The sequence below is a fragment of the Echiichthys vipera genome, assembly GCF_963691815.1.
Source record: "Echiichthys vipera genome assembly, chromosome: 3".
In the NCBI taxonomy this organism is placed as follows: domain Eukaryota; kingdom Metazoa; phylum Chordata; class Actinopteri; order Perciformes; family Trachinidae; genus Echiichthys; species Echiichthys vipera.
The window spans coordinates 28068091-28091382 of record NC_139828.1 but is presented as its reverse complement, the minus strand read 5'-3'; positions in this window follow the sequence as shown (position 1 = coordinate 28091382).

The following is a 23292-nucleotide window of genomic DNA, read 5'->3' as shown; positions in this document are numbered from 1 at the left end:
ATTTCTTAAAATTATACACTACAGTAATACATGAATCAAGCTCTTTCTTTTGAAGAGCCGTAAGCGACAGAGATTGTGAGTTATCATGCAGCGATCTAAAAGAAATGAGTGATCTTTATATTTCAACCTCATTCCAATTGTCAGTCTCATCCAGTGTTTGCATATACTGATAACCCCCGTCTCCTACTCTTTGGGGAGGTAGGGATTGTAGATACTTCTCTCCAATTATTCCCAGTGTCATCGGAGAAGCCCGCAACACCACTCGAGTGTCTTGTCTGTGCTCTGTGGTCTTTAATCTTAATTATAAAGCTATCATTACAGCATGAACCCTGGGCTGCCAACAGTGGAGCCCTGGGCTCATCTGCTCCGAATCAATCAAACTAAGTTCTGCACTGGAGGACTTTTTCTCTTTTTTCAATCAGGTCATTTTGATTCTCCCTTATCTCATTTTCATAATTATGCTTGTCCCTTCTCTAATGGAGTGAAAATGCTCTACCTCCCGAAGCTTTACATGGTCAAGTCTGAATATTTAAACTGTGTCGAAACCTTCAACATCTGACCTTGCTTTAGAACTTTGTGACAATAGCTGTTTTTATTTTATTCAAACTTGCTATTTATTCACAGCTTCGGTGAATAATCCAAAAAGATCAGGATTTGTTCCCAGCAGTGCTTAATAGAGGCTTGTTAATTGTGGAGGATGAGACAAGAACAAAATAACTTCTGCAGTTTATTGTTTATGAGAAGGTGTTAGATATGGAGTTCTGTTTCTATGAAACACCCTTTTTCTCACTCAAATGTTCAGTCTGTGCTGTAAATCAAGGCAGTAAAATTGGATGACAGAGAAAAAGTTGGCAGCAGCCAATGAAAAATTCTCTCTATCTCTAACGCAGCTGACATCTTAAAGCTGTGATCAAGCAGAATGATCAAAGGCATTCAGTACTCCACTGAGAGTACATCATACATGTGTGTGTGTGTGTGTGTGTGTGTGTGTGTATGTGTGTGTGTGTGTGTAGGGGGGGGGGGGCAAGTACACATGCAAGCCTATGTGTTAAGCATGCATGTGCGTCTGCATGGCTGAGTTGAACTAATCACACACAGACACAAACATACACACACGTGACTTTTTAAATAAACACACAAGCATATGTACGTGCCTCTTGTCTTCCATGACCCTTTCCATCTCCCATAGTGTGTGTGTGTGTGTGTGTGTGTGTGTGTGTGTGTGTGTGTGTGTGTGTGTGTGTGTGTGTGTGTGTGTGTGTGTGTGTGTGTGTGTGTGTGTGTGTGTGTGTGTGTGTGTGTGTGTGTGTGTGTGTGTGTGTAAAATAAAATTTTACTTTTTATAAGAAATCAGTACACATACTGTATATCCACTGTTTGTTTTTACTTGTTAATTAAACTGTTCAAAACTGTAATTACCAAAAGTAAGACCTTTCAGTGTTATTTATCTTTAAGCAGCGCCCCCTACATTAGTGTTCTCCAGGGAGAGAACCTTTTTGGTATAGACTAGCAATGTCAGTAATTTAATTTCATCGGTTCAATATCATATATGCTAATCAACTTCCTCCCAATGGCTACACAGGAAGTTAACCACCTTAGAGCAAAGACTGCATATGAAGATGGACGTCACATCTCCACTTCCTCCTACTATATAAAAGTGAAGTCAAAATATACCAGCTACGGGCGCCCCCTTCTTGCTCATTTGGAGCCACTACAGTACAGTAGTGATCCGGAAGTGGAGCTGCGGTAACAAAGTCCCTCCCATATGCTCTCCCAGCCAATCACAGGTGGTTTCACTCTGTTTTTATAACATCAAATAACTAATTTAGGTTACTAAACTCGAACAAACAAAAGTGTGATCAAAAATTACCTAAAATGACAGAGACCAGCTTGAGGAAAAATTATTTGACATGTACTTTGATTATTTTTTTTATGTCCCATCTGCTAACACGATGGATTTAAGACCTATACAGGAGCAAACCACCAGGATCCAGATGTTTTGGCTCCACCTTTAGGGAGCTGTTAATCTGTCCATCTTTATTTACAGTCTGTGGCATAGAGGCAGAGGTTAGCCGTTATTTAGCCCCGCTGCTATATTATCATTTGAGTCAGGCTGGAACACAGTGGTTGTCTAATTGTGTGCTGTAGAATTAGTCTTTAAAATGATTTACATAGAATCATACGTAAAGGTGTGCCTTGGAAGATAAAAACATTTGATAGCCACTAGTTTAATATATGCAGATGTGAGGACTACCTGTTGCTGTGAGTTTTGGTAATTAGAGATCAAAATTAGAGAACTAATAAATACTTGATTTATTCTGAAATAGTGTTATTTTTTACTGTTCATAATTTTATAGAATATCTGCAGAGGCTATAGCACTGCTGTACTGCATGTTTCTTTAAATAACGAAGGCACTTCAACAATAACCTTTTTTTTTGGGGGGGGGGGGGGGGGGGGGCAGTTAGCAAAAAATTAGAGAACACTTTCAGATCCCTCCCAATTATTGGTGTTAGTACCTGGTGACAATTTACTTAATACTTAACCATATTTATCTGGCAGCTCTCCTGGTTTCTTTACGATGGCGAGCTGCTCTAAGGAGACTGAAACCCTGAGACAGCAGGTTCTGAACAATAAATTGTTTAAAATCATCAGCTATATAAAATAAAATGAGAAAATGCTTATCTCACACAGTATTATACAAAAAATTGTCTTTACCATGTTGATTATACATATAGACTATTTATTGAATTCCCAGAAAACACGATATATGTTGTTATCAAGATGATAATAGCTGATGAAAATGACCTATATTGAGGTAGAAGATTTTGGCCATATCACCCAGCCTCAATAGCGCTACAGTTTAACAGATAGTCAGTGAACTCATGAACCTTACGTCTACAGGGGATAGACTCAAACGAAGTCCTACACAAAGACCTGTAAGTCACATCATTCATCATTAAAGACGACGAAACAGATCAAAGAGTAGATGAACTGAGCTTTTCAGCTTTCAACAGGAGCTGCAGGTACGGTATTGCTTCCCACTATCCATGCCCCCTAGTCATAGCACAAAGGGAAAGGGAGCCTGACAAGTGAGCATATGACAGAGAAGATTATGTTGAGTTCATAGGTCACATTTCTTTAATGCGCAAAACCCTCCAAAATTCCTTTTATTGCTGTCTGGGAGAAAGCGAAAGCCTTATTTTAATGCGATTGAACGGCGGTCCTCATTGGTTTTAAAATATGCAAAGAAGTACATGCTAACATTAACCACTGCCTACATTATGTATCCTCCTGAAAAGTGTTTTATCAGCACTCGGCCTGCTTTACTTTACTTTTAAATATTCAAATTAGCACAAAACTAAAACATCTACCATGCAAAAAAGGGCTCCTCTACATTTGATTTTTAAATTAAGCTCACGATTTTCATATGTTTGGTTAAAAATTATTTGGTTTATTGTAAATTCTGTAGAGTTGCATTTTTTAAAAGGAATTGCTGAAGGCCTAACTACCCAAAGTAATCAATATCATTTCTGTGAGACTGAAATACAGTTTTGACTAAAGTAAAGTTAAAACTGATTTCAGTGACAAAATACCTCCATGGTTTACTTTTAGCATCTTAAATAACTGGTCAGCAACACTGTTATGCTGAAATATGTTTCCAAGATTACTATGTGATGCAAGTATTGCATTTCAGGAGTTTAGTTCCACTTTGGCTTCAATTCCACTTCAAAATGTTTGAGACTCAAGAGTGAACTTGAAAAAGTACTAAAAGCACGGTATGATCATGTGAGAGGGTCTTAAACAAAATGTGTTTTTTCACAGTTACACCATAGGTCATAAACTAACAGATTAATCTCTCACCAGTTACTTTGTGTCCATTTCTCAGTCTTTAGTGGTTGATTCTTTCCCTGATGTGGACTTTATTTAGATGGCAGGAGGTTTAAGAGGGAGAGGGAAAAGCTTTTACTGTGGTTTACATTGGCCATGTATCATTGGGCTTACTAAAAACTGAAGAGCTGTTCCTTGCTTTTTAGCACTCAATCTTTCCCCCCGCTCTTTATTCCCTAACACCCATCACAAATTTGGTCTGGTATGTGACTGCTAATTTATCCTTACAATGTATGATATCCTGTCATCTCCTCGTTTGTCCCTGAGTGTTTCTAATCTGAGATAATCCCAGTCAAATCCTTTGATTGTGTGTTTGGACGCGATCCATCTCTAAAGAAGCAATTTAATGGGCTTCATGGCACTTGGTGTTAAGTCATTTATCTAGTGCATTGGACGTGGATGCTTGTTTTAATAAGTGCTCTTCATGAATCGTATTAGACGTGCCATTTAATTAGGCAGAGTGTAGACCTATCCCATACCAACAAGTTCTCCAAGGTTTTTTTATTTGGAGCTGAGTGCTTTGTCAGAGAAGGTATGAACTCTTCACACTTTGCATCTGTATAAAGTCAAAACCCTGATCAAAAAGGGTCTAAAAATGCACATGAGGAATAAGCATGGGATATAGGCCTAGTGTTTATAGACTGAAACCAAAGCTGCATGGCCCAGGCAAAAAGTCAGCATTCTCACCAGCTGATGATTCACATAAAAGACATGGAAATAAAGAAACGGCATTGTTATTTTATTGCAGGCCAGAGCCACTTAGCCCTAGTATTATAGTACAGTATAATAAATGAAACTATAATTAAAATACAGCTGTTGTTTTAATGTAGCGTGACTGTATGGGCAAGACAGAAGCACTAAATATACAACAGCGTTTTGGCTCTGAAACAGGGGATGTAATGTGACCCCACAAAATAATGTAGTTCAATAATAACACTGGATTACTTGCTGACTGACTTGGTAACACTTGGTGCGCAAATAAACACACATTTTATTTCATTTCTTACGAGTTTTGTCTTTTACATTTTGGATTTTTACACTTTTCTTCCTTTTTTGTTTTGTTTTTTTTAACTACAATGAACCTTTTTACAGCTTTTTTTGCACTGTAAGCTCTATAGAAAAGTTATTACTCTTATTATTCTTCTTATTATTGTTATTTTTATTATTATCATTATTATTATTATTATTATTATTATTATTATTAAGCAGCTAGACACAACAGTTGCTCTTCAATGTTACCATCTGCTTTTTTTAAATAATAGAAGACATGTTTTTGTAATGGCTGTATTTCTAGTTCATACAATTTTTGGTCATTTCAGGAAAAGAACTACTGCAGGACCATTTTAAGCTTAAGAGACTCTTTAAGCAAAAAATAAATTGTGGCCAAAACATTTTTTTTTTCTCCTAGACCTGAAAACATAGACTACTAATGGCTCAAATAAATGTTACTTTGGAACTTTCCACTGATATTTGTACTTGTCAACATGCAGAAATGTGTGGGGAAATTCCAAGATCTGTTAGTCATTTCCCAGCAGTGTGCAGACATGATGGTTTGATGCAACACTGTTATTTTTAAGAAAGCAATCTCCTACATTACATGCTCCTCCTTCATTATGAAACCGTGCCACCCTTACACTCTTTTCTCTTCAGCAAAACTGCATGTGGTGGAAAAAGAATCTACCTTTGTGGTGTTTTACAATCATCACTTTCTCGCTCACAACATCTGTTTTTAGACAGTTATGACATAGAATGCACCGGAGTTCACCGGAAAACTTTTCCTTTTTAATTTTTTCCCCATTTGGTTTCCTGCCCTGACGTGCGGCAGCGTGCAGCTGTGATTGGCTGCCCATTTTCATAACTTCCTCACAAACAAAAACACTGAGCGATCAGCTGTCAGTGAGTGCCTTAGAAAGTGCAGATGTGCAGTAGTACATTTTAAGTTTTGACATTTGTCTCTGGATGTCCATATAACACCAGCAAGAGAAAACAGAGGAATGTTAACAGGAAGTGGATGAAACTGATAGTATCTGGAAGTACTCAGAAGTGAGTGGAAGAAGTCGTCTCTCCACCGCAACAAAAAGTGAACTATGGGCAGTGAGTACCAACCACTGTCTTCACCAGAGTCATGCAGAAGTTTAGTCAAAGGTATGTATGTTGTCCTAAAGTTTTACTTTCCATTTCATGAGGAACATATTTTACACTTTCATACATTAATACTAAAAATCTGATGTGTTTTTAATGTGGTCTGCTTTCTCTGTCACCCAGATGTTACCACACTGAGACTAGGGCCTGTATCTATCCAGCATCTCATTACCCCTCAGAGGAATTGTGTTGAAAATGTATCAAGGACTAAACTCACTCCTACCTCCGAGTCATTTAGCATTCTTCCTGCGGTGGATTTCAACAAAGAGTAGTCTTTTTCTCCTAGGAGAGTGTTTTGTAGCTGTCTTACAACCCTCAGCTGCAAAGAAATTATAAAGCATGATGATGTATCATGGTTTTCTGAAAGCTGTAGTTTGGAATTTTAGAAAGTGGTAAAATTAGAAATGCAGAAAAGAATATGTAGAAATTATGTGTATTATCACATACAATTGCTAGGTTAAGTTAATCATGCTAAAATCAATAACTAGCTATCTTAAATAGCTTAAGTTGGGTTTTTATTGGAACATATTTACATGCTTTAATATATACCTGTATTCACCCTCTGTCTGAAACGCTCCGTTAATGCTCCTGTGTCTGTAAGACACCCTGTTGATGAAGCCCAGTCTGCTCTGATTGGTCAGTGTTTCTGGGTCTTCCTCATCTGTGTCTCTGCATCGTCATTGCAGCCGGGGAATGACTGTAATGTCACTGTGGCGGTACTTTCTACCAATATCCCTTTATCAGGAACACCATATATGCACTAGTTTCTTGCCTGATAAAGGGATTTATAAAACGGATGGCTCGAATCAAGCAATCTCATTGGTTGTTAGCCATGGTATAATTCCTGTATACCACGACTATGACGTCCAATTCCTTGTCACAATTCTATTTCACTCCGCTGTCATCTTTGTATAAAATGTAGGGACTTTAAAATAAACTGTGTATGTTAAAGATTTCAACATATTTCTATAGTGATTGGTTTCCCTTATTTCGAACAACGCTCTGTGTTACCTACTTTCACTGTATTTATAAGACATGAAAATCTCACTTTTACATAATGGGACCTCTTAAAAATATTTACCTATAAACCATTTACATAATAGGCTACACATAAATACACAGATGCAAGCCAGTTGTGTGGCTTAAAAAATAAAGAGTAATTAGCTATACTAAACCCTTACATTGGTTTACAATGCTGATAACAGGGCCTTTAAACGTGCAGTAGTGCACATGCGGCAGTAATCCCCCTCTCACTGACACTTCTTGTAGAAGAGGCACTCCGCTGATTTTGCCCATCAGGTTGAACTTACTCGTCACACAAAGTACTCCTCAGCCTGTGAAAACAGTTATCCTATAAAATGTCTTCTGTGGCTCTGGATGGAGCTTTCTGGGCTGTGAAAAATAACTTCTATCTCAGCTTGGACTGCAAATTTATATCAGAAAGCCTGCGTTACAAACTGGCGGCATAGAATTTACCAGAGAGGGTGTCACTAAAGATGGTTGAATATTGGAATATAAAAAGATGGCCCCTGTAACTTATGAGCCCTTGCAGATGTTTTAAATATTAGGTATTTCTATATGTCCAAAAGTCTTTGGAAATACACTGTAAAAATATGAACAATTCTCTCAGACATTATAGGCCCATCATTGATCATTTAAAATAAATAAATAAATAAATAGCTGATTAACCTACAATTTGCAAGAATGCAGCCTGATGAAATGAATTAATCTGCACATCATCTGATGCAGTGTATGAGCTATCAAAGTTTGATTCACTACTCCTGAAATTGTGGTCATTGCAGACCTAAAGCATTACTTTTGCTGTAGTTGCAAGTGGATAGGTTTACTCTATAATCTCATGTTGTGACTTGGATCATATTATAGTTCAAATAAATGAACAGAAAAATACAATTGGAGTTCTCATTGGTTTTTGAAACACTAATAACTGCTTCCATCTAGAGGTGCTCTAGGCCTGCGCTTGGAAGTCGTGACAGCCGTGGTGTTAACTTACCAGTCCCCCAACCCCCACTCAACCCCACCCCCCATTGTAGCCAGATGGCTGTCACACAGGCAGTTCCTTGTCCAGACCATGCTGATTTCCCATCATTCTTTTGTTAATGAGGTCGTTAGCAATGCAACGGACAATTAAATGATCTCAATCTGGCATTTCCCCCATTTGTTTACTATATAGTGTACAGTAAAGTGCTTGAGACTCATCAAATAACACTGCTCTGTTTGACCGCGTCTGTTCAGATTATGGCTTCTATCATATTCTTTCTCGTGATTCATGTCCGTGGCACCGTGCAGCAGGGAATTAAAACATCACTGACAGACGCCCACCACTAAAATCATTTTCAGACAGTCAAGTAGTATCAACAAAGCACTGGATAGAGTCCGTGTTGGTACATTTTTCATCTGTGATAGTGGCAGATCAGCGTCTCCAACTGACAAACTTAGTTTTAGTACATCATCAACTGGTATGGAAACAACACAGCCTGGAGCTGCTGCGGCTGCACAGAGGAAGTTTTGTAAGCTGTTAAAACATGCGTTGAGGGTGACTTCAGCCAGTTAGTTGAGCACTCACCTTCGTGTGAAACGCTGCTGAACACTGACACCCCTGACAGTTAATTATGGGTGTCACAGATCACGCAGACGTGTCAGCTTGGCTAGGATTGACGCGCCGTATGTTTACATCTCTGTTGTAATGTTGTTTTCGAGTTTATTTTCTCAGCAGCGATGCATCTGTTATTTAGCTCCAGAAGTGCCTCGGGGCTTGCCATAATGATCGTAAAAGCGTTACAGATTCAGGGGAATGAAATTTTAAAGGGGACTTGTGGGTATAATTGGTGAACCTGCCATCACAGTAACTTTGGAAATTTTTTCGGTCAGGATGTTGAAACACGCAGGCTGCCTGTTAGATAGACTGTCATACTTTGTCTCTGCATGACTCCATTATTTTCTGCAAACTCTTCTACACATTCAAAGTTATTTTGACAATGAGTGAAAACCAACTAAACTTGATATATTACTGACATATGCATTTTGACACACAGTAGTATTTGGAAAGTGCCTCACTACAATGATTTCCATTAGTAGGCCAGGTGGCTGGTGTCAGTAACAGGGAGGTCATGGTGGAGCACCCAGACACCACACATTTATCTAAAAATGCCAGATTTATGACTTTTAACCTAAATGTGTGTTGTGAAAAAAGCGTATCTGTTTTTTCTATATCACAGCTTGTCTCAGAGACATTAATGCGGTGTGAGATATATGCCTGGTCAGTAATAAAATCTGCTTACACAGAATCTGATGGGCTACATTAAAAGCCCACCCTTTGATTAAAAGATTTTTCATCCGAAGATAGTTTTTCACCTGAAGCAATCGGGTTCAATGAGAGGCCCAAAAGAGACAGGAGCTTCTGAGGCAGCAGTTTATCCCCCACTCAGGCGAGCGCACAGTTGACAGCTAGCCCTCATTGCTGTCTCCCAGTGTTTTCATGGGATGAAACCAACAAATCTGGCTTCTAGCTACTGTCCAATTTTTAGCTTCAAAGCTCCTGTTTGGGAATCATCACTAACGGAGATATTGGCAATGTTTTCTGTTCAATCAGTGATGCTAGTTACTGAGGCTAACCCCAGCCCAGGGCTAGGACCACGTGTCTGGCAGCTAGCGCATGATGTGTTCCACTGCTCACCTTTTATGTCCACTACTAATTGAGCCGGGCCGAATCCCTTTACAGCAAGATATCAGGCATCCTTTTAGCTTTGGGTTCAAAGGGACTGTTTTTAAGTTGTGAGTTGTCATCAACAACAATTAACAACCTCTGATGCATCTTTTCACCCTGTTGTCAAACACAATATTTAATTTAGGCCAGGCTTCAACACATTTTGTAAATCCTCTTTAAATTCCATGAACTGATGCATAGAAAAATGAAACATCCACTCAAAGAAAATGGCGAAAAATATAGAAATTCCAGTAGTCATGTTAGCATAAGTGTACATATTTGTGTGTCTTTTCAAAAGTTCCATGCCTCTCGCCTGATACATGCTGGAATACGCTAGCACACAACCCAGAGTATGTCTTTACTTTAAGGTCTTTTTAGACAGTAAGTCATACTCATCTCATGTGAATAGACAGGCAGACAAGGGCTCTTTGAGTAAACACCAGGCACTCTACGTGTAGTAACTAGGGATGTCATGAGATTTGAAACTTTGGTACCAAGTCATTTCCAACATTCTGAAAACATGATGGTACTCAGGTTTTTTTTACAGTACCACAGATATAAGTTATGGAGTTCTTTAAGGTCTGACAGGGGTAGCATTTATGCTTACAAGTGTTCTAGTCTGCTGCTAAATAGTGAATAGCCCCTCATCCCCCATGCACCCCCAACCACTCTGATGGTTAGTTAGTCTCTGGTTTACCGCACATCTACAGCAGTATGTCTGTTACTCTATGCTTTTGTTTTTCACTAAAGCCTAACATTAGCTATGATAGCTCACATTACATAATGTTAGCGCTTGTTAAAGCGGACCTCCACATAATATCAGTTAACTTCAACCAGCCTGCTTCAATGTGAAAAAGAATATTTCAGAGAGAAACAGACATAACCTAACATACTTGCTGTTTGGGACGACATTACCGTATGCTAGCTGAGTGGTTATGCCAGGCTTTGAAGCAGCGGGCTGTGGGTCCAGAAGACTGACGTTTACTTCAGATTAAATCACGATCGCCTTGCCCCCAACCTAAACGCCAAAACAGTGTCAGTAAGTTGAAACTGAAAAAAGGTTAGAACCACAGCTAAAGTCTAATTCTGTGAAACACTGACAACGTATCCAAAGTGTTGTCTTTGTTACACTTATCCTGAAATACACATTACATGCAGGTATATAAATAAATGTATGTTGAAGTTCATTATTTATTGTATAATTATTTATTTGGTGGTATCGAATTAGATATCTGGAATAATGTATTTTCACTGGTTCTGGTATCCGCTACCAAATTTCTGGTATTGCGATAACACTAATAGTACCATGTTTTCTTTATAGGCTATAGCAGCATCTTAAAATATATCTTGACCCATAGCGAAATTAGCATAGTCATAACTTTATAGCCTAGCTTAATTTTATTGTACAACATATAATAAAACTGTTATATATATTTCGGGGAACTCACAGCGCGATGTAAACCGCAACAGTTTTGCGAGACTGTGCGCCTTTGTCACTCTTAGATTGCCCTTGCACCCCTTCCTCACTTTTGATTAAAAATGAAGCAATCACTCCCCATCCGAAAAGTCTTTTACGGTTTTGGTTCAGTCTCACCACTCATTAACCTTGTTTCCAGCCACAGCAGACGACTACTCATATCTGTCAGGAGTTGGAGGAAACCAAACCAGAGTAAAATGTACTGATATGAATATTTGACTCACAGCTCCAACTGAACGCTAATGTTATTGGTTGTGGATATGGATAACCGTTTAGATTGTGAAAATCTTGTATTATTTTCTTTATGCATTTTTAACTTGTTTGATACCACAATAGCTTAGTTGTTTCGCTATTTAAAATGATCACATGAAATATTATAGTTTTATTTGAAATCTCTATGATGGCTGCATCAGTTATTTTCAGTTAAGATAACAATGTCATTGTAGATCACTGGAAATGTACGTTCAGAAGTGTCCTATAGGACCGCCTTGTATCGTTTTTCTTTTGGGATGTTTTCTTGATTTTTGTTTGAGTTGTCCATCGGTGGACTATGAGATGTTAGATGCTACTAGCTAGCCAACTCTAACATACTAACATAAAACAGTGTCAAATCAGACAGTGCAGTCCACTCTGTACAATAATAATTTAAAAGGAGCAAACTTGCTATATTGTAGGATTCATCAACAGATTGACCTATGGTTGTCATATGGTTGATGTGAGAGGACAGCAATTACTACTTTTTTGTATTATCTCTTTATTGAGTCAGATTAGATGTTTTTTTTTAATATATTGCCTCTAGCTTATCAACAACAATCAAACATTATCTGTAAACCATTAGGTTATTGAGGACAGGCTTGTCATTTTAATCTTCCAACAGTTCCTGAATATATTGAAAATGTTCTATTGAAAGGTTTTGTCTGCTGCAGAAATGCTGTGTTTTTTTCTGCAGAATAAAAGTTGATTTATTTTCAAGATTCAAGATTCAAGATTCAAGAAGCTTTATTTATCCCGAGGGAAATTATTGTGCAACAGTTTCAATACAAAGGTGGGAAAGGATCAGAGTAACAATAAGCTAACATAAATCAAATCAAAATAAAGCTAACATCAAATAAATCAAACAATTAACTAAGTGTGACAGAGTGCAACAGACATTGTGGTTAAGCGTAGGCATATACAACATACAACAATACGCACAGTTTAGCAGCAGATTGAAATAAAATAAGTACAAACTAAATAAGTGATAAGGAGCGATAAGTGATAACAGTGTTAAAAATGTAGCAGCATGATTGATAATTTTGGTCTGAAGAAAATTTATTTTGCAAATAATAAAATAATGACACCATTCGAAAATGAGAAAACAACTGTGACCGAGAGCAGTTGAAAATAGTCACTAAATAAAAAACTGAATTATTTTTTCCCATTGTCACTCTCACCTTTGCACTGTTGTGTTCATTGTGTTGTCTAGAATGTCAGCCTGATACAATTACCTTTAAAGCCCAGGTTCACTTTGCCACACTCCCACTGAACAAAATAAAGATGTAATGCTCGAGGGATCAGTACAGTACAGTGTGTTGAATGCTGTAATAGGAAAAAAGGTGCCGTATAAGTGGGAATATTTGCAAAAGGAGTGTCATGAGCTGTCAGTTTTGATCATTGAAATCAAATTCTCAGATTCTCAGAGTATTTTCTTTTCTACGACTTATTACATTTTAAGTAAATTTACATTTGACCATATGGGATTCATGGGGAACATTCCCCCAAAAAGATGGCGGTAGTTTATCTTTTTAAAGAATTTGAAAATGCAAATGACAGTTGTCAGGGCATAGACTAACAACCTGTTGATCTTTTACAAATTAAGACTTGATTTTCAAACAAAAATCAAATAGAACCGTGACCTTAAAATCAAAAGTTGAATTGTGACACCCCTAATTAGCAAAACTCATTATCTAAAGAAAGTGCAATGATTTACAACTATGATCAATTCTCAGTCAATTACCAATTTCCTGACCAGCAATGAATCTAAACAAGAATCTATGCTTAGCCTCAGTGCTAAACAATTCATAACCTCTGTCTTCTCTTCTTCTGCAGAGATGTCAGAGTGCTTTATATGCAGAGATGTTGAACTTCAAGCCAGTGACCCACTGAGGAATTTCTGTGACTGCAAGAATTTACTTGCCCATCACGTGTGTCTGTCCACATGGATCCAGAAGGTAAGCAAGGCTTTCCATGTAGGGAACCTTGATATTTCAGTCTGGCTGCTTTTCCTCCTCAACCATTTGTCATAATGTGATGTGAGAAAAATGTCTTTGGTGGTCTTCTAAGAGTGAATAAATGCATTTGCAATGTTAGCATTCCTTATTGAGACAAAACGTTGCTGTTTGCCTCAAGGTAATGAGCTACCTTTCAAATAGCAATACCAATTAGTTTTAATGAGAGTTGCTAACAATGATAACACGTCATCGTTATACATTTGAAGCACAGCTGAAACAGTGAGAAGTGCCTCATAATTGACTGGCAGGAATCCAGGAAGCTATCAGGCACCCAACACCTGTCACCTACTGCCAAATGGCTCATTAACACCTGGAGCACTCCTTGAACTAGCAGTTATATTGATACAGCGGTCACTGATGTGCTTGCTTTTGCACTGCACCTCCCAAAAGATCACTTTACACTCTTCACACTTAATGAAATGTAAGTTTCTGTAGGTGGCATACATTTCTTTTTCTGTTCAGTCATGGCGTTATTGCTGCTCATGCTAATTACTCTTCCTCCATTAATTCCGAGCAAACTGCTGCTGCTGCCAGAATTCTAAAAATGTATAAATACCTCTGTACTTTCCCAGAAATAAAAAGTTAAAGTTAAAAAGTAAGCGAAGAGGTGTGTTGATGTGAAAATGTAAATTGAACTGCAGATTTTTATACCTCAGCTGCAGTATTTCACATAACTAACAAACCTCCTCTGTATGCCAATGAGTTTCTATGTCTCATGACATGAAAATGCATTTTAGGAGCTTGTTAGTTTGCATGGATGTATTCACACATAACATAATCACTGTTCAACTACCTAAAAGGGCATTATAATAGTTATATTATGGTCTGAAGCACTGGGCATCATAGCTTAGTAAGTTAAAGCTGTAGCAATCTATTTTTGTATATGAACAATGGATCAAATGACTTTGTGTAATATGAAAAGGGTGGCATGTAGTGATGAATGCACAGACTTATCACCCAACCCTGCTGTTTTTCTCTAACCTGACTCCACCAGATGTATTGATTCGCATGATTCTCATTTGCTCTGCATATCCATCTGGGAACTGTTGTTTGGAGATCTTTTGGGAAGGGGCGAATACTGGTTGCTGATTGGGTAAACCATCCGTCTATCACCGACATAATGGCCAAATCAACCAATCAGATCAACAAAGCATATGATGTAATAACAGCGCTGAGGCTAAGCTCAGAAAGTAAACAACATGTCGGTAAAGGATATTTGCCGTTTGCGTAACACAAATTTATGGATAAAAGGAACAATTTCAGGTGCCCGATCCATTTTCCAACAGAAGGATCCAAGAGAACTTGCTTGATAGCTGCGATCATCTCATCCATGGAAGTCGCTATGTTGTTTACACTGAACAGTTGCTTCTCGTTGCGTAACACTTCCAGCCACCTCAAAACCAACGCTGATTGGTTTGTGCGCTTGGCAAACTTCTCCAAATTTTCTTCGCACGTTACCAGACTGATCTGCAAGGAAAATACAATGGAGCTCAGAGATCAGGATGGTGTCACTGGACTGGTTTTCTCAGCTCTACAGAATGTACTCTTTCAGCGCATTGATTGATTTTACGTTCCGCAACTTAACTGTTTTGGTTCACAACTTTCATCAACCCTGATTTACCATGGTTACCAGAAAAACAGCTTGGATAAATACACTGTAAACTATGAACTACAAGCAGCAGAGTTAGTGAACTAGCTGGTGAACACACCGCTGAGCATTTATCAGCTAGAGAGCCAGAGTTTTTCTTTTTTGAAGTTGGTGAACAGAAAAAAATTGAGCTAAATGGAGAGTGAATATTGTACCTACCAAAAACATAACTCCAAAGTAATGCTAATATTGCTGCTTTAAGTATGTGGTTTGCCTACTATAAAATACAGTGCTGCAGGAACAAGTCCTAACCTGGAAATGAGTTAGCATTTTTGCACTTCTGGTCCCCTCCAGGGGCGTTTCTAGGGGGGTGACCTAAAACCTGATTGGCTACCCCATTCAGAGCCCTGAAGGGTCGTCTTTAAGAGACTGTAACAGGGTCTAGCTTCAAGTTAGAGTGCATATACTGGTATCATAAGAAACTAAATGATCTAAGAAATCCATCTGTAGCAACTACTTCATACTTACTTGTGTGGAAGGAAGCTAAATAACACACCATTAGGCTAAGGTGCCTTGACCTCTGACCTTAGATATCTGAATGAAAATGGGTTCTATGGGTACCCACAAGTCTCCCCTTGACAGACATGCACACTTTATGATATTCCAGACAGTTTGGGGCAACAACTAAAAAATGCAGTTTTTCTCCTGCAGCACAAATGTGTTATTTCGTCCTATTCTAAATGGTGTATTTGAATATTGGGGTCCATAAACAGTGTTGAACATCATGAATACCAGCTGTATTCATGGGTGGTGATGTTAGTCCCCATAGTAGCCATTTCATTGTAGTGAGAGCATTTTTAAAATGAGCTGTTGTGACCTCTAGGATAATCACAGCCTCATTTTACTTTACAATCACAAACTAGAGACCTGGAGCATTCAACAAACATATTCACTCTGAACTCTATTTACAACTGAGCTCACGACAGCCTTTGAAAGACAGTTGGTTGGCCCGCCAGAGGCCAGTTGGAACATTAAGAGTTAAATGTTATTCCCACGTGTGTGTACACACCAACAAGCTGCATGCCACCCCTGCATAAGTCAGTGCCCCATTTCGGCCTCCCCATGTCAATATAGTCTGGACACCCCCTGGTCCCCTCCTCTCAAAGTCAATGGGTTTTTTGAATGGGTTTTTGGTAATATGCCTTAACACAGGCGAAGAGATTTTGATGTTTATCTCTACAACATAAAACAAATCAGACTACAGAGTTTGATGTGAAATTACTTCTGCCGACTGAATATATGCTTCAAAAACCATTAAAGTGGAGTTAATGTGTGATGAACTTTGTTTAGCTACAGAACCTATATTTTGCAATAACCCAAACTTCAATGTTAAAAATCCCATTAAGCTGACTTCCAGGTTGACCTACAAAAACACATCATCCCTGCAACACTCTTTAGCGAGTGAGTTAAAGGGGAAGTCTAGCTATTTAACAAGTCAAGATTAGTTTACTAGTAATTGGGAGTAGCACTCTGTGAAAACAGTTATGTAGATAGTCTAATGTCACAGTGGGGGACTTTTGAAAGTTATCTAGGCTCTGGCTTTGAGATTACACATTTTTAACCGGGGGCATGGAACTGTGTGGGCATTAAACAGACATGGAGTACCTGATGAAGAGACATCAGGGTTGACTTATGGGAAGTGTAGTACCCAGTATTTATGTTATATAATATGTCTAAAATCTGTATCTTGCAAGACACCCAGTGTTACCGCAGTGCAATGCTAAAACGTTCGAGTACGGCTTTCACAAGAGAGCCAAAGAGCGGATACACTTTAAAACGAATTCAAGCTGTTACTTTTGGACTGTACAATATCATTACTTTCATATGAGGAACACACAAGTGCAACTTAAAAATAACATCCCAATCTAATTCTGTATCTGCAAGTGTCTATACTGTACATAATATATGATTGGTTATTATCACATACAATCATTTTGTATAGTATATTAATTAGGAATAAAGCGTGCGCCTGCTGTTGAATAGTTTGCCGTCCACTCCCGAGTCATGTGGTCTCTTTGGATACTCCACAAGAGGTAGACAACATGCTACAGCAGACCTTTCATCTGCACCACCCAGCTGTCAGAGTGAAGAGCCACTTCCATTAAGTGTGTCTTCCCACTATACAATTATATACAGACACACACGCTCAGCCTCATGAAGCAGACACACACACACACACACACACACACACACACACACTCGCACAGAACACTCTCTGTTGAGACCCGATGTTACAGGACTACTTTAGTTTTTTTGTGTGTGAGAGAAGCAGACAGAGAGAAACAGAGAGAGAGAGAGAGAGACCTTTTAGAGTGCTCAGGGTAGGGAGCCCCTTTCCCTTTTACAGAACAGAAATCAGCAATTGACCTGTCACTTTTGCTCTGATAGCCATCTCTGGAAAGCAGGTCATGCACATATGTCTAAAGTGCCTCTTAACCGCATTTTATGAAGCCAGAAAATGTAATCCAATAATGATTAAGAGAGAGAGAGAGAGAGAGAGAGAAAGAGAGAGAGAGAGAGAGAGAGAGGGAGAGAGAGAGAGAGAGAGAGAGAGAGAGGGAGGGAGTGATAGCATGCAACGTTACCACTCCTCAAAGTAGCTTGAACAAAAAAAGGGAAAATTCCACCTCCTTATTTAATTTCACCCACAACAGCATCACACGGATGTTGTCACTAAACAGCAGCCAGGCTGCATTCAAACACAACAAAACAGCGCTGGCATTCATTTCCACAACTGCTGTTATCAATGTACTTCAGCATGTTTGCAGCAGAGGACCATCTGAATGATTATCATCTGCACTGAGGCTAACCATAAGCTATCTTTTTTTAGACTGCCTCATTTGTGCCCCCCCTCTCCTTCCCCATTTCAGGTTCCCAAAGACAAATAGCATGGCACAAAACTAATTAGTAACCAGGAACTAGTTAGGAGATGCCCTTTGAAAAGCATGTCCTGAGGCAGGATTTAAATATAGGGACAGAGTCAGTGACTGAGTGTGCCTAGGAGATCCCGGCCTCCAGGCGCAGCAGCACTTTGACCCCTGACCCTCATTATAGGGAGCGCATTCCTAGAGGGGTGAAACCCCTCACAGCACAAAGTACAAGGGCATGGGAGGACTGTATGGCTTGTACCACACCAGCTGAGTGTGGTCTGGTGTGTCTCACTGCCCAACCCAACGATGGCCAGAGAAAACACAGAGCAAGGACGCAGGCTTTTGGAAAGTAATGGTATAGATTTCCTATTCGGACAGATAAAGGTTCTTTATTTTTATCAGGTTTTACTCTATTCAAATTAATAGGAATGGTATTCTGCAAAAAACAACTGCTTTTCAGAATTTGTAACCCTATCCATGTGAAATAAAATACATAGTAGTTGTGTTATACATACTAGTTACAAGAAATGAGAAGCGGCATAGGGAAAATGCTGACAACTTGTTTGCTAAATATAGTGTTGATTTAGTGGAAAGTGAAGCACTGACCAAAGTGTTAACAAATGAAAAACGAAGATGACTATCATGTAAACCCCCCCCCCCCCCCCCCCCCACACACACACACACACACACACAGACACACTCTGTCTCACATGGGTTGATAATTCTCATCACTGCAAACAGACTTGGTTTACATTCATTAGCCCAACACTCACAGCAATAAGGCCACAGTGCCAGGGGCAATGGTTCTTTTTATAAAATCACATTGCCTAATAGCAGTGTTCTATAATTATATACCGTTAACATCTATCAAAATGTGCTCCTTCATGCCATGCATATTAGCAGTGGATTTGGCAGTTTGTGTTTGTACAAATGCTCTTCTTGTTATTAACATCTTCAGATAGTTACTACCAGCTTGAAGGATCTTATTTTTGTTTCATGTACAGTTCTAACATGTAAAGTGGTACATTAAGTGCCTGCATTAAAACAACATCTAGTTATGCATGTCTATAAATTAGTTATAACACTACGGTGGCCCAGGGGTAAAAAAAACAACAACACAATAACATTGGCTGAAGCACATAAACAAAATAGAAAACACATTTAAAAGTATAACAATGTTAAATGTTATTAAGTGTTTCCTATTTTGGAGTCTGAGCCTGGGGGCCACACATGTACCTCAAGTTAAAGAAGTGAGACTCAGGGGAGGTATAGACTGAAGCTCCCACGGTAGACACCAGAAGTAATCAAGAAAAAGTTTTGGCCTGTAATTCCCAAACTCTGTTCGCTGCAAAATTTGATGCCATCAGCCACTAGGTGGCGCTTTTACACAAATTGGGAAATATGACCGGCCTCGCCTCTGCGAACCGCCAGACACGCCTCACGTTGGGGCTTGGACACCGTTGATACCTGCTTGCAGGTCTAGTTTTTCCTAAACATTGTTATTGGATTTTCCAACATAAACATTATGAAAAAAAATGTTGCTTGCATGATTTATGAATTATAAGACACATCGATAACAACAAAACAATTTAGACAGTGGAACAAAAAAAAAAGCAAAACCAATTAAAACGAAGGAGTTTAAAAAAAAAAGTAAGATCAAAATTAGAGAACAAAGTATTAATCCTTGATTTATTCTGAAATACTGTTATTTTTTACTGTTCAGAATTTGATAGAATATCCGCTGTGTGCATTTATTTTTTTTTGGGGGGGGGGGGGGGGTGAGCAAAATTAGAGAACTGTAACCATTTGGGTCAGAGTGTGTGTGTGTTTGTGTGTGTGTGTGTGTGTGTGTGTGTGTGTGTGTGTGTGTGTGTGTGTGTGTGTGTGTGTGTGTGTGTGTGTGTGTGAAATTACACAAATATAGATGCAGGGAGATTTAATCGTTTAACATAAGAGATATGTTTTATCTTCTCTCCCTGTATGCAACTCAAAATGGCTTTAATCTCGAAAATGTAAGAGGGGGACAGAGGATTTCCACCTAAGCAAAAGGAATCGTCTCGCTTAAAAAGTGACAAAGGCAATCACGCTCTGTTTCATTTTTTTCAATTGTAAAATGGGTGAGGAGACTCCAAAAAGTACAATATAAGGTCTTATTTGTTATTCTTCAAACAGCCATGGTATTCTTTAGCTTTATAGCTGTTGTTTTGATGGTTCATTGTCCCTTAATTACTTTTAAATACTGTTTCCTTACAGGGATGCGGGAGTGAAGACCGGCTGCGCTGCATTATCTGCAAAGCCAAGGTAAGTGTATTTATGTGTGTGTGTGTGTTTGAGAGGAAGGGTATTATACAAATTCAATGCATGATGATGTCTCATTCTTTTAATCTTACTGTGTGAAATGTAGGTAGCAAGCATTTAGACAAACACCATTTAAGTCATTAAACAGTGGCTGCATCTCACAAAACAGCTTTGAACAGAGCAGATCTATAATACTAATGAGCAATCAGGTCTTTGTTTTGCTCTATGATTTAGCTGATTTTACAGCAGTTGTGTTGCCTCTGAGCTGTAAGCTGTCTTATATTCCTTATTACTGCAGCAGAACACTCGCTGCGGAACAGGAGGGAGAAACATTATAAAATTTGGCAAAGGATACAAGCCATGTAATGACCAAATCTGTATTCATTTCATGAGCAGAAATTAATCACGCTTTCCTGTGGTACATTCTTAATGCAAATTTCCCGTCAACACATTGTGTCTTGTGTTTTGTGAGTTTATTCGTATGAAATGGTGGAGCTGATGTGTCATCACAGATGGGGTTGCATGCTGGATACGGTGGCCGCATTACTAACCATCTCAGATTAGGAAGTATGCTGTTGATGTGTTGTATCTATTCATGCTTGTGCCACGGGTCAAAGCATCAAAAGCTGTGCTACTCAGTGTTTTATTCATTGTTTGCTTTACAGCAGCAGGTTGAAAATGGGATCTTTGTTGTCTGTGCTTGTGTATGTATGGGACAAATCTGTTCTGTGGAAGAAAATGTCACAGTTGCTCTTGACAACGACCTTTCCGGATTTTGAGATATTTTAAACATGAAATCATGCCCACACACAGATTCACACACTGATGAAAGTTAAATGAAACATTTAGTGTTTTGGGAAGTCTCCACTGATTGTTTTTATTCATCTGGATTTTGTCTTTGTCTCCATTTGGGGTCAAAGACCAACAGGTTTAGAGTGTGGCGCTTTCTTTTGAAGTCAACATGTCTCTATTTCATACAGCTTGAGTTTATTATGTACAGGGTGATGGATAGGTTTTAAGAAAACAGGTTTTAAAGTTCAGCTGAACTTATAAGCCAGTAGTAACTACAATGATACTGTGGGTATTGTGCTTTTTTTTTTTTTTTTAGGGGATAAAACCGTTTCTGGACATATTTTTAAAACAGCATTTAAGAGTGTTTCCTTCGGCAGGGCTTGAGCGAAATTTGAGTCAGGGTTGCTAGGAGACATGCTGTTAACTTTTGTTGTGTCACTGACTGGATAAAGTCACAATCATCCTATAGACGTTGATACAAGCCCACCATGTATTGGTGAGTGATTTAAGAAGCCGGTCCCTTTACAAATGTCAATATTTGGGAAGACCCATCATGCTGTTAAATTTGAAGCTAGAATAGAAGGCTTGATTGTCGTTATACAGAATACAATAATTAGTTACGCAGACTTACTATAGTAGCTGGCTTTCCAACTAGTTAAAGGACTTCACCTGCAAAATGAACATTTGTGTATCAATTTCTTACCTAGTGTTTGTTTTTGTTGCATGCCTCCATGGTGAACGGAGAATCCAAAAACAGAGAAAGTTCTTGATTAATTGAAGTAGCAGGGGACTTTGCTTAAGAGAAATTTGCGGATAACTCTGACACCTTCCAAATCTGTGTGTACTGTAAGTTATCACCCATCGGCCATCCAAACAAATGATTTTCTTTGGTTTAGAGATTCGCACCAGTATGGATATTTCACTCCCCATGAGCAGCGGAGCATTCTGTGCGATGTATTCAGAACTAAACATTTAGCTTCTGAAATAATCACTGAAAGCTGCTGTTGCGTAAATGTGCACACACTGTCTCCATTAAGGGGCATTGGTACACATGCCTGACGAAAAATATGCAGAGCAGCGAACAGCAGCTCTGCAGCTCTGCAGCTCTGCTACATTTTCAGAATGTAATTAATATTTTCCGTAATCATGCGTTATTTCACAAACCCGCAACCCATCTGCTGTTGATCAGAATGTCATTTTTAACGAACCCACCCACCCGGTCGACGGATTAATTGTGGTGCCTGCGGTCGTTAACTGTGTTGCGTGCATCACTAGTGTTAAACAATTGAAAGCTAAATCAAAACATCTCTTTACAACCTTTCAAACATGTTGATACATTCGTATAAGTACTTCTCAAACTCACATCTCACATTTGTGGAGGCACGCTTCTTGTAAATATATACTGATTTGTTACCAAAAATCTGTTTAACATCTTGCACTATTATACTTTCATATATATCACATTGGACCAAACCTAAGATAAGCTAAATTCTTCTGTGCTGTAGTTTAACAATTTGCTTTACAACAGGAGTTATTTTCGATATATCAAGAGAGGTTTCGGAAATGCTACCATGAGTTGTCATGAACCTGCAGACTCTCACCTGAATGTGACAATGCAACTCAGTATTGTTTAAATGGAAGTCATTTCGATTTTTTTCCCGTTTATCTGACAGCATTTGGCTGCAGGCAAACCCATTTTTAGACGTTACAACCATTGCTGCTCTTCTTTTAGCTAAGAGGGGACATTTCTTGCGCTTTTGCAGTATCTCCAACTGACTGTTGCACTTGCCTGTGTCCATTGTACTGATGACATCGTCATTAATTATTAATGTTGAGCAGTGGCATCCCACTGAGAGTCCAAACAGCCATGAACAGGGTTAGTGACAGGACTGGTGAATGCTGCGAGTGGCAGCAGTGCCATTCAGAGAATGATTGTTGGGAAGCCTCTACTGTATATTGATATGAACTCTGCCACACTAAGTTAATGCATCAGTATAATAACATTTTTATGTCTGCAGTGGCACGGCCATTTAATATTTGTCCACAGAGAGATGTACATGTACATCAGCAATGACTGTAATAATGATAGTGATAATCATTTGGTCCTGCGCTGCTATCACTCTATAATGCATTACTGCAATCACCCTTGGTTAACATTAAGAGGCTTTAGCCATTAAGACTT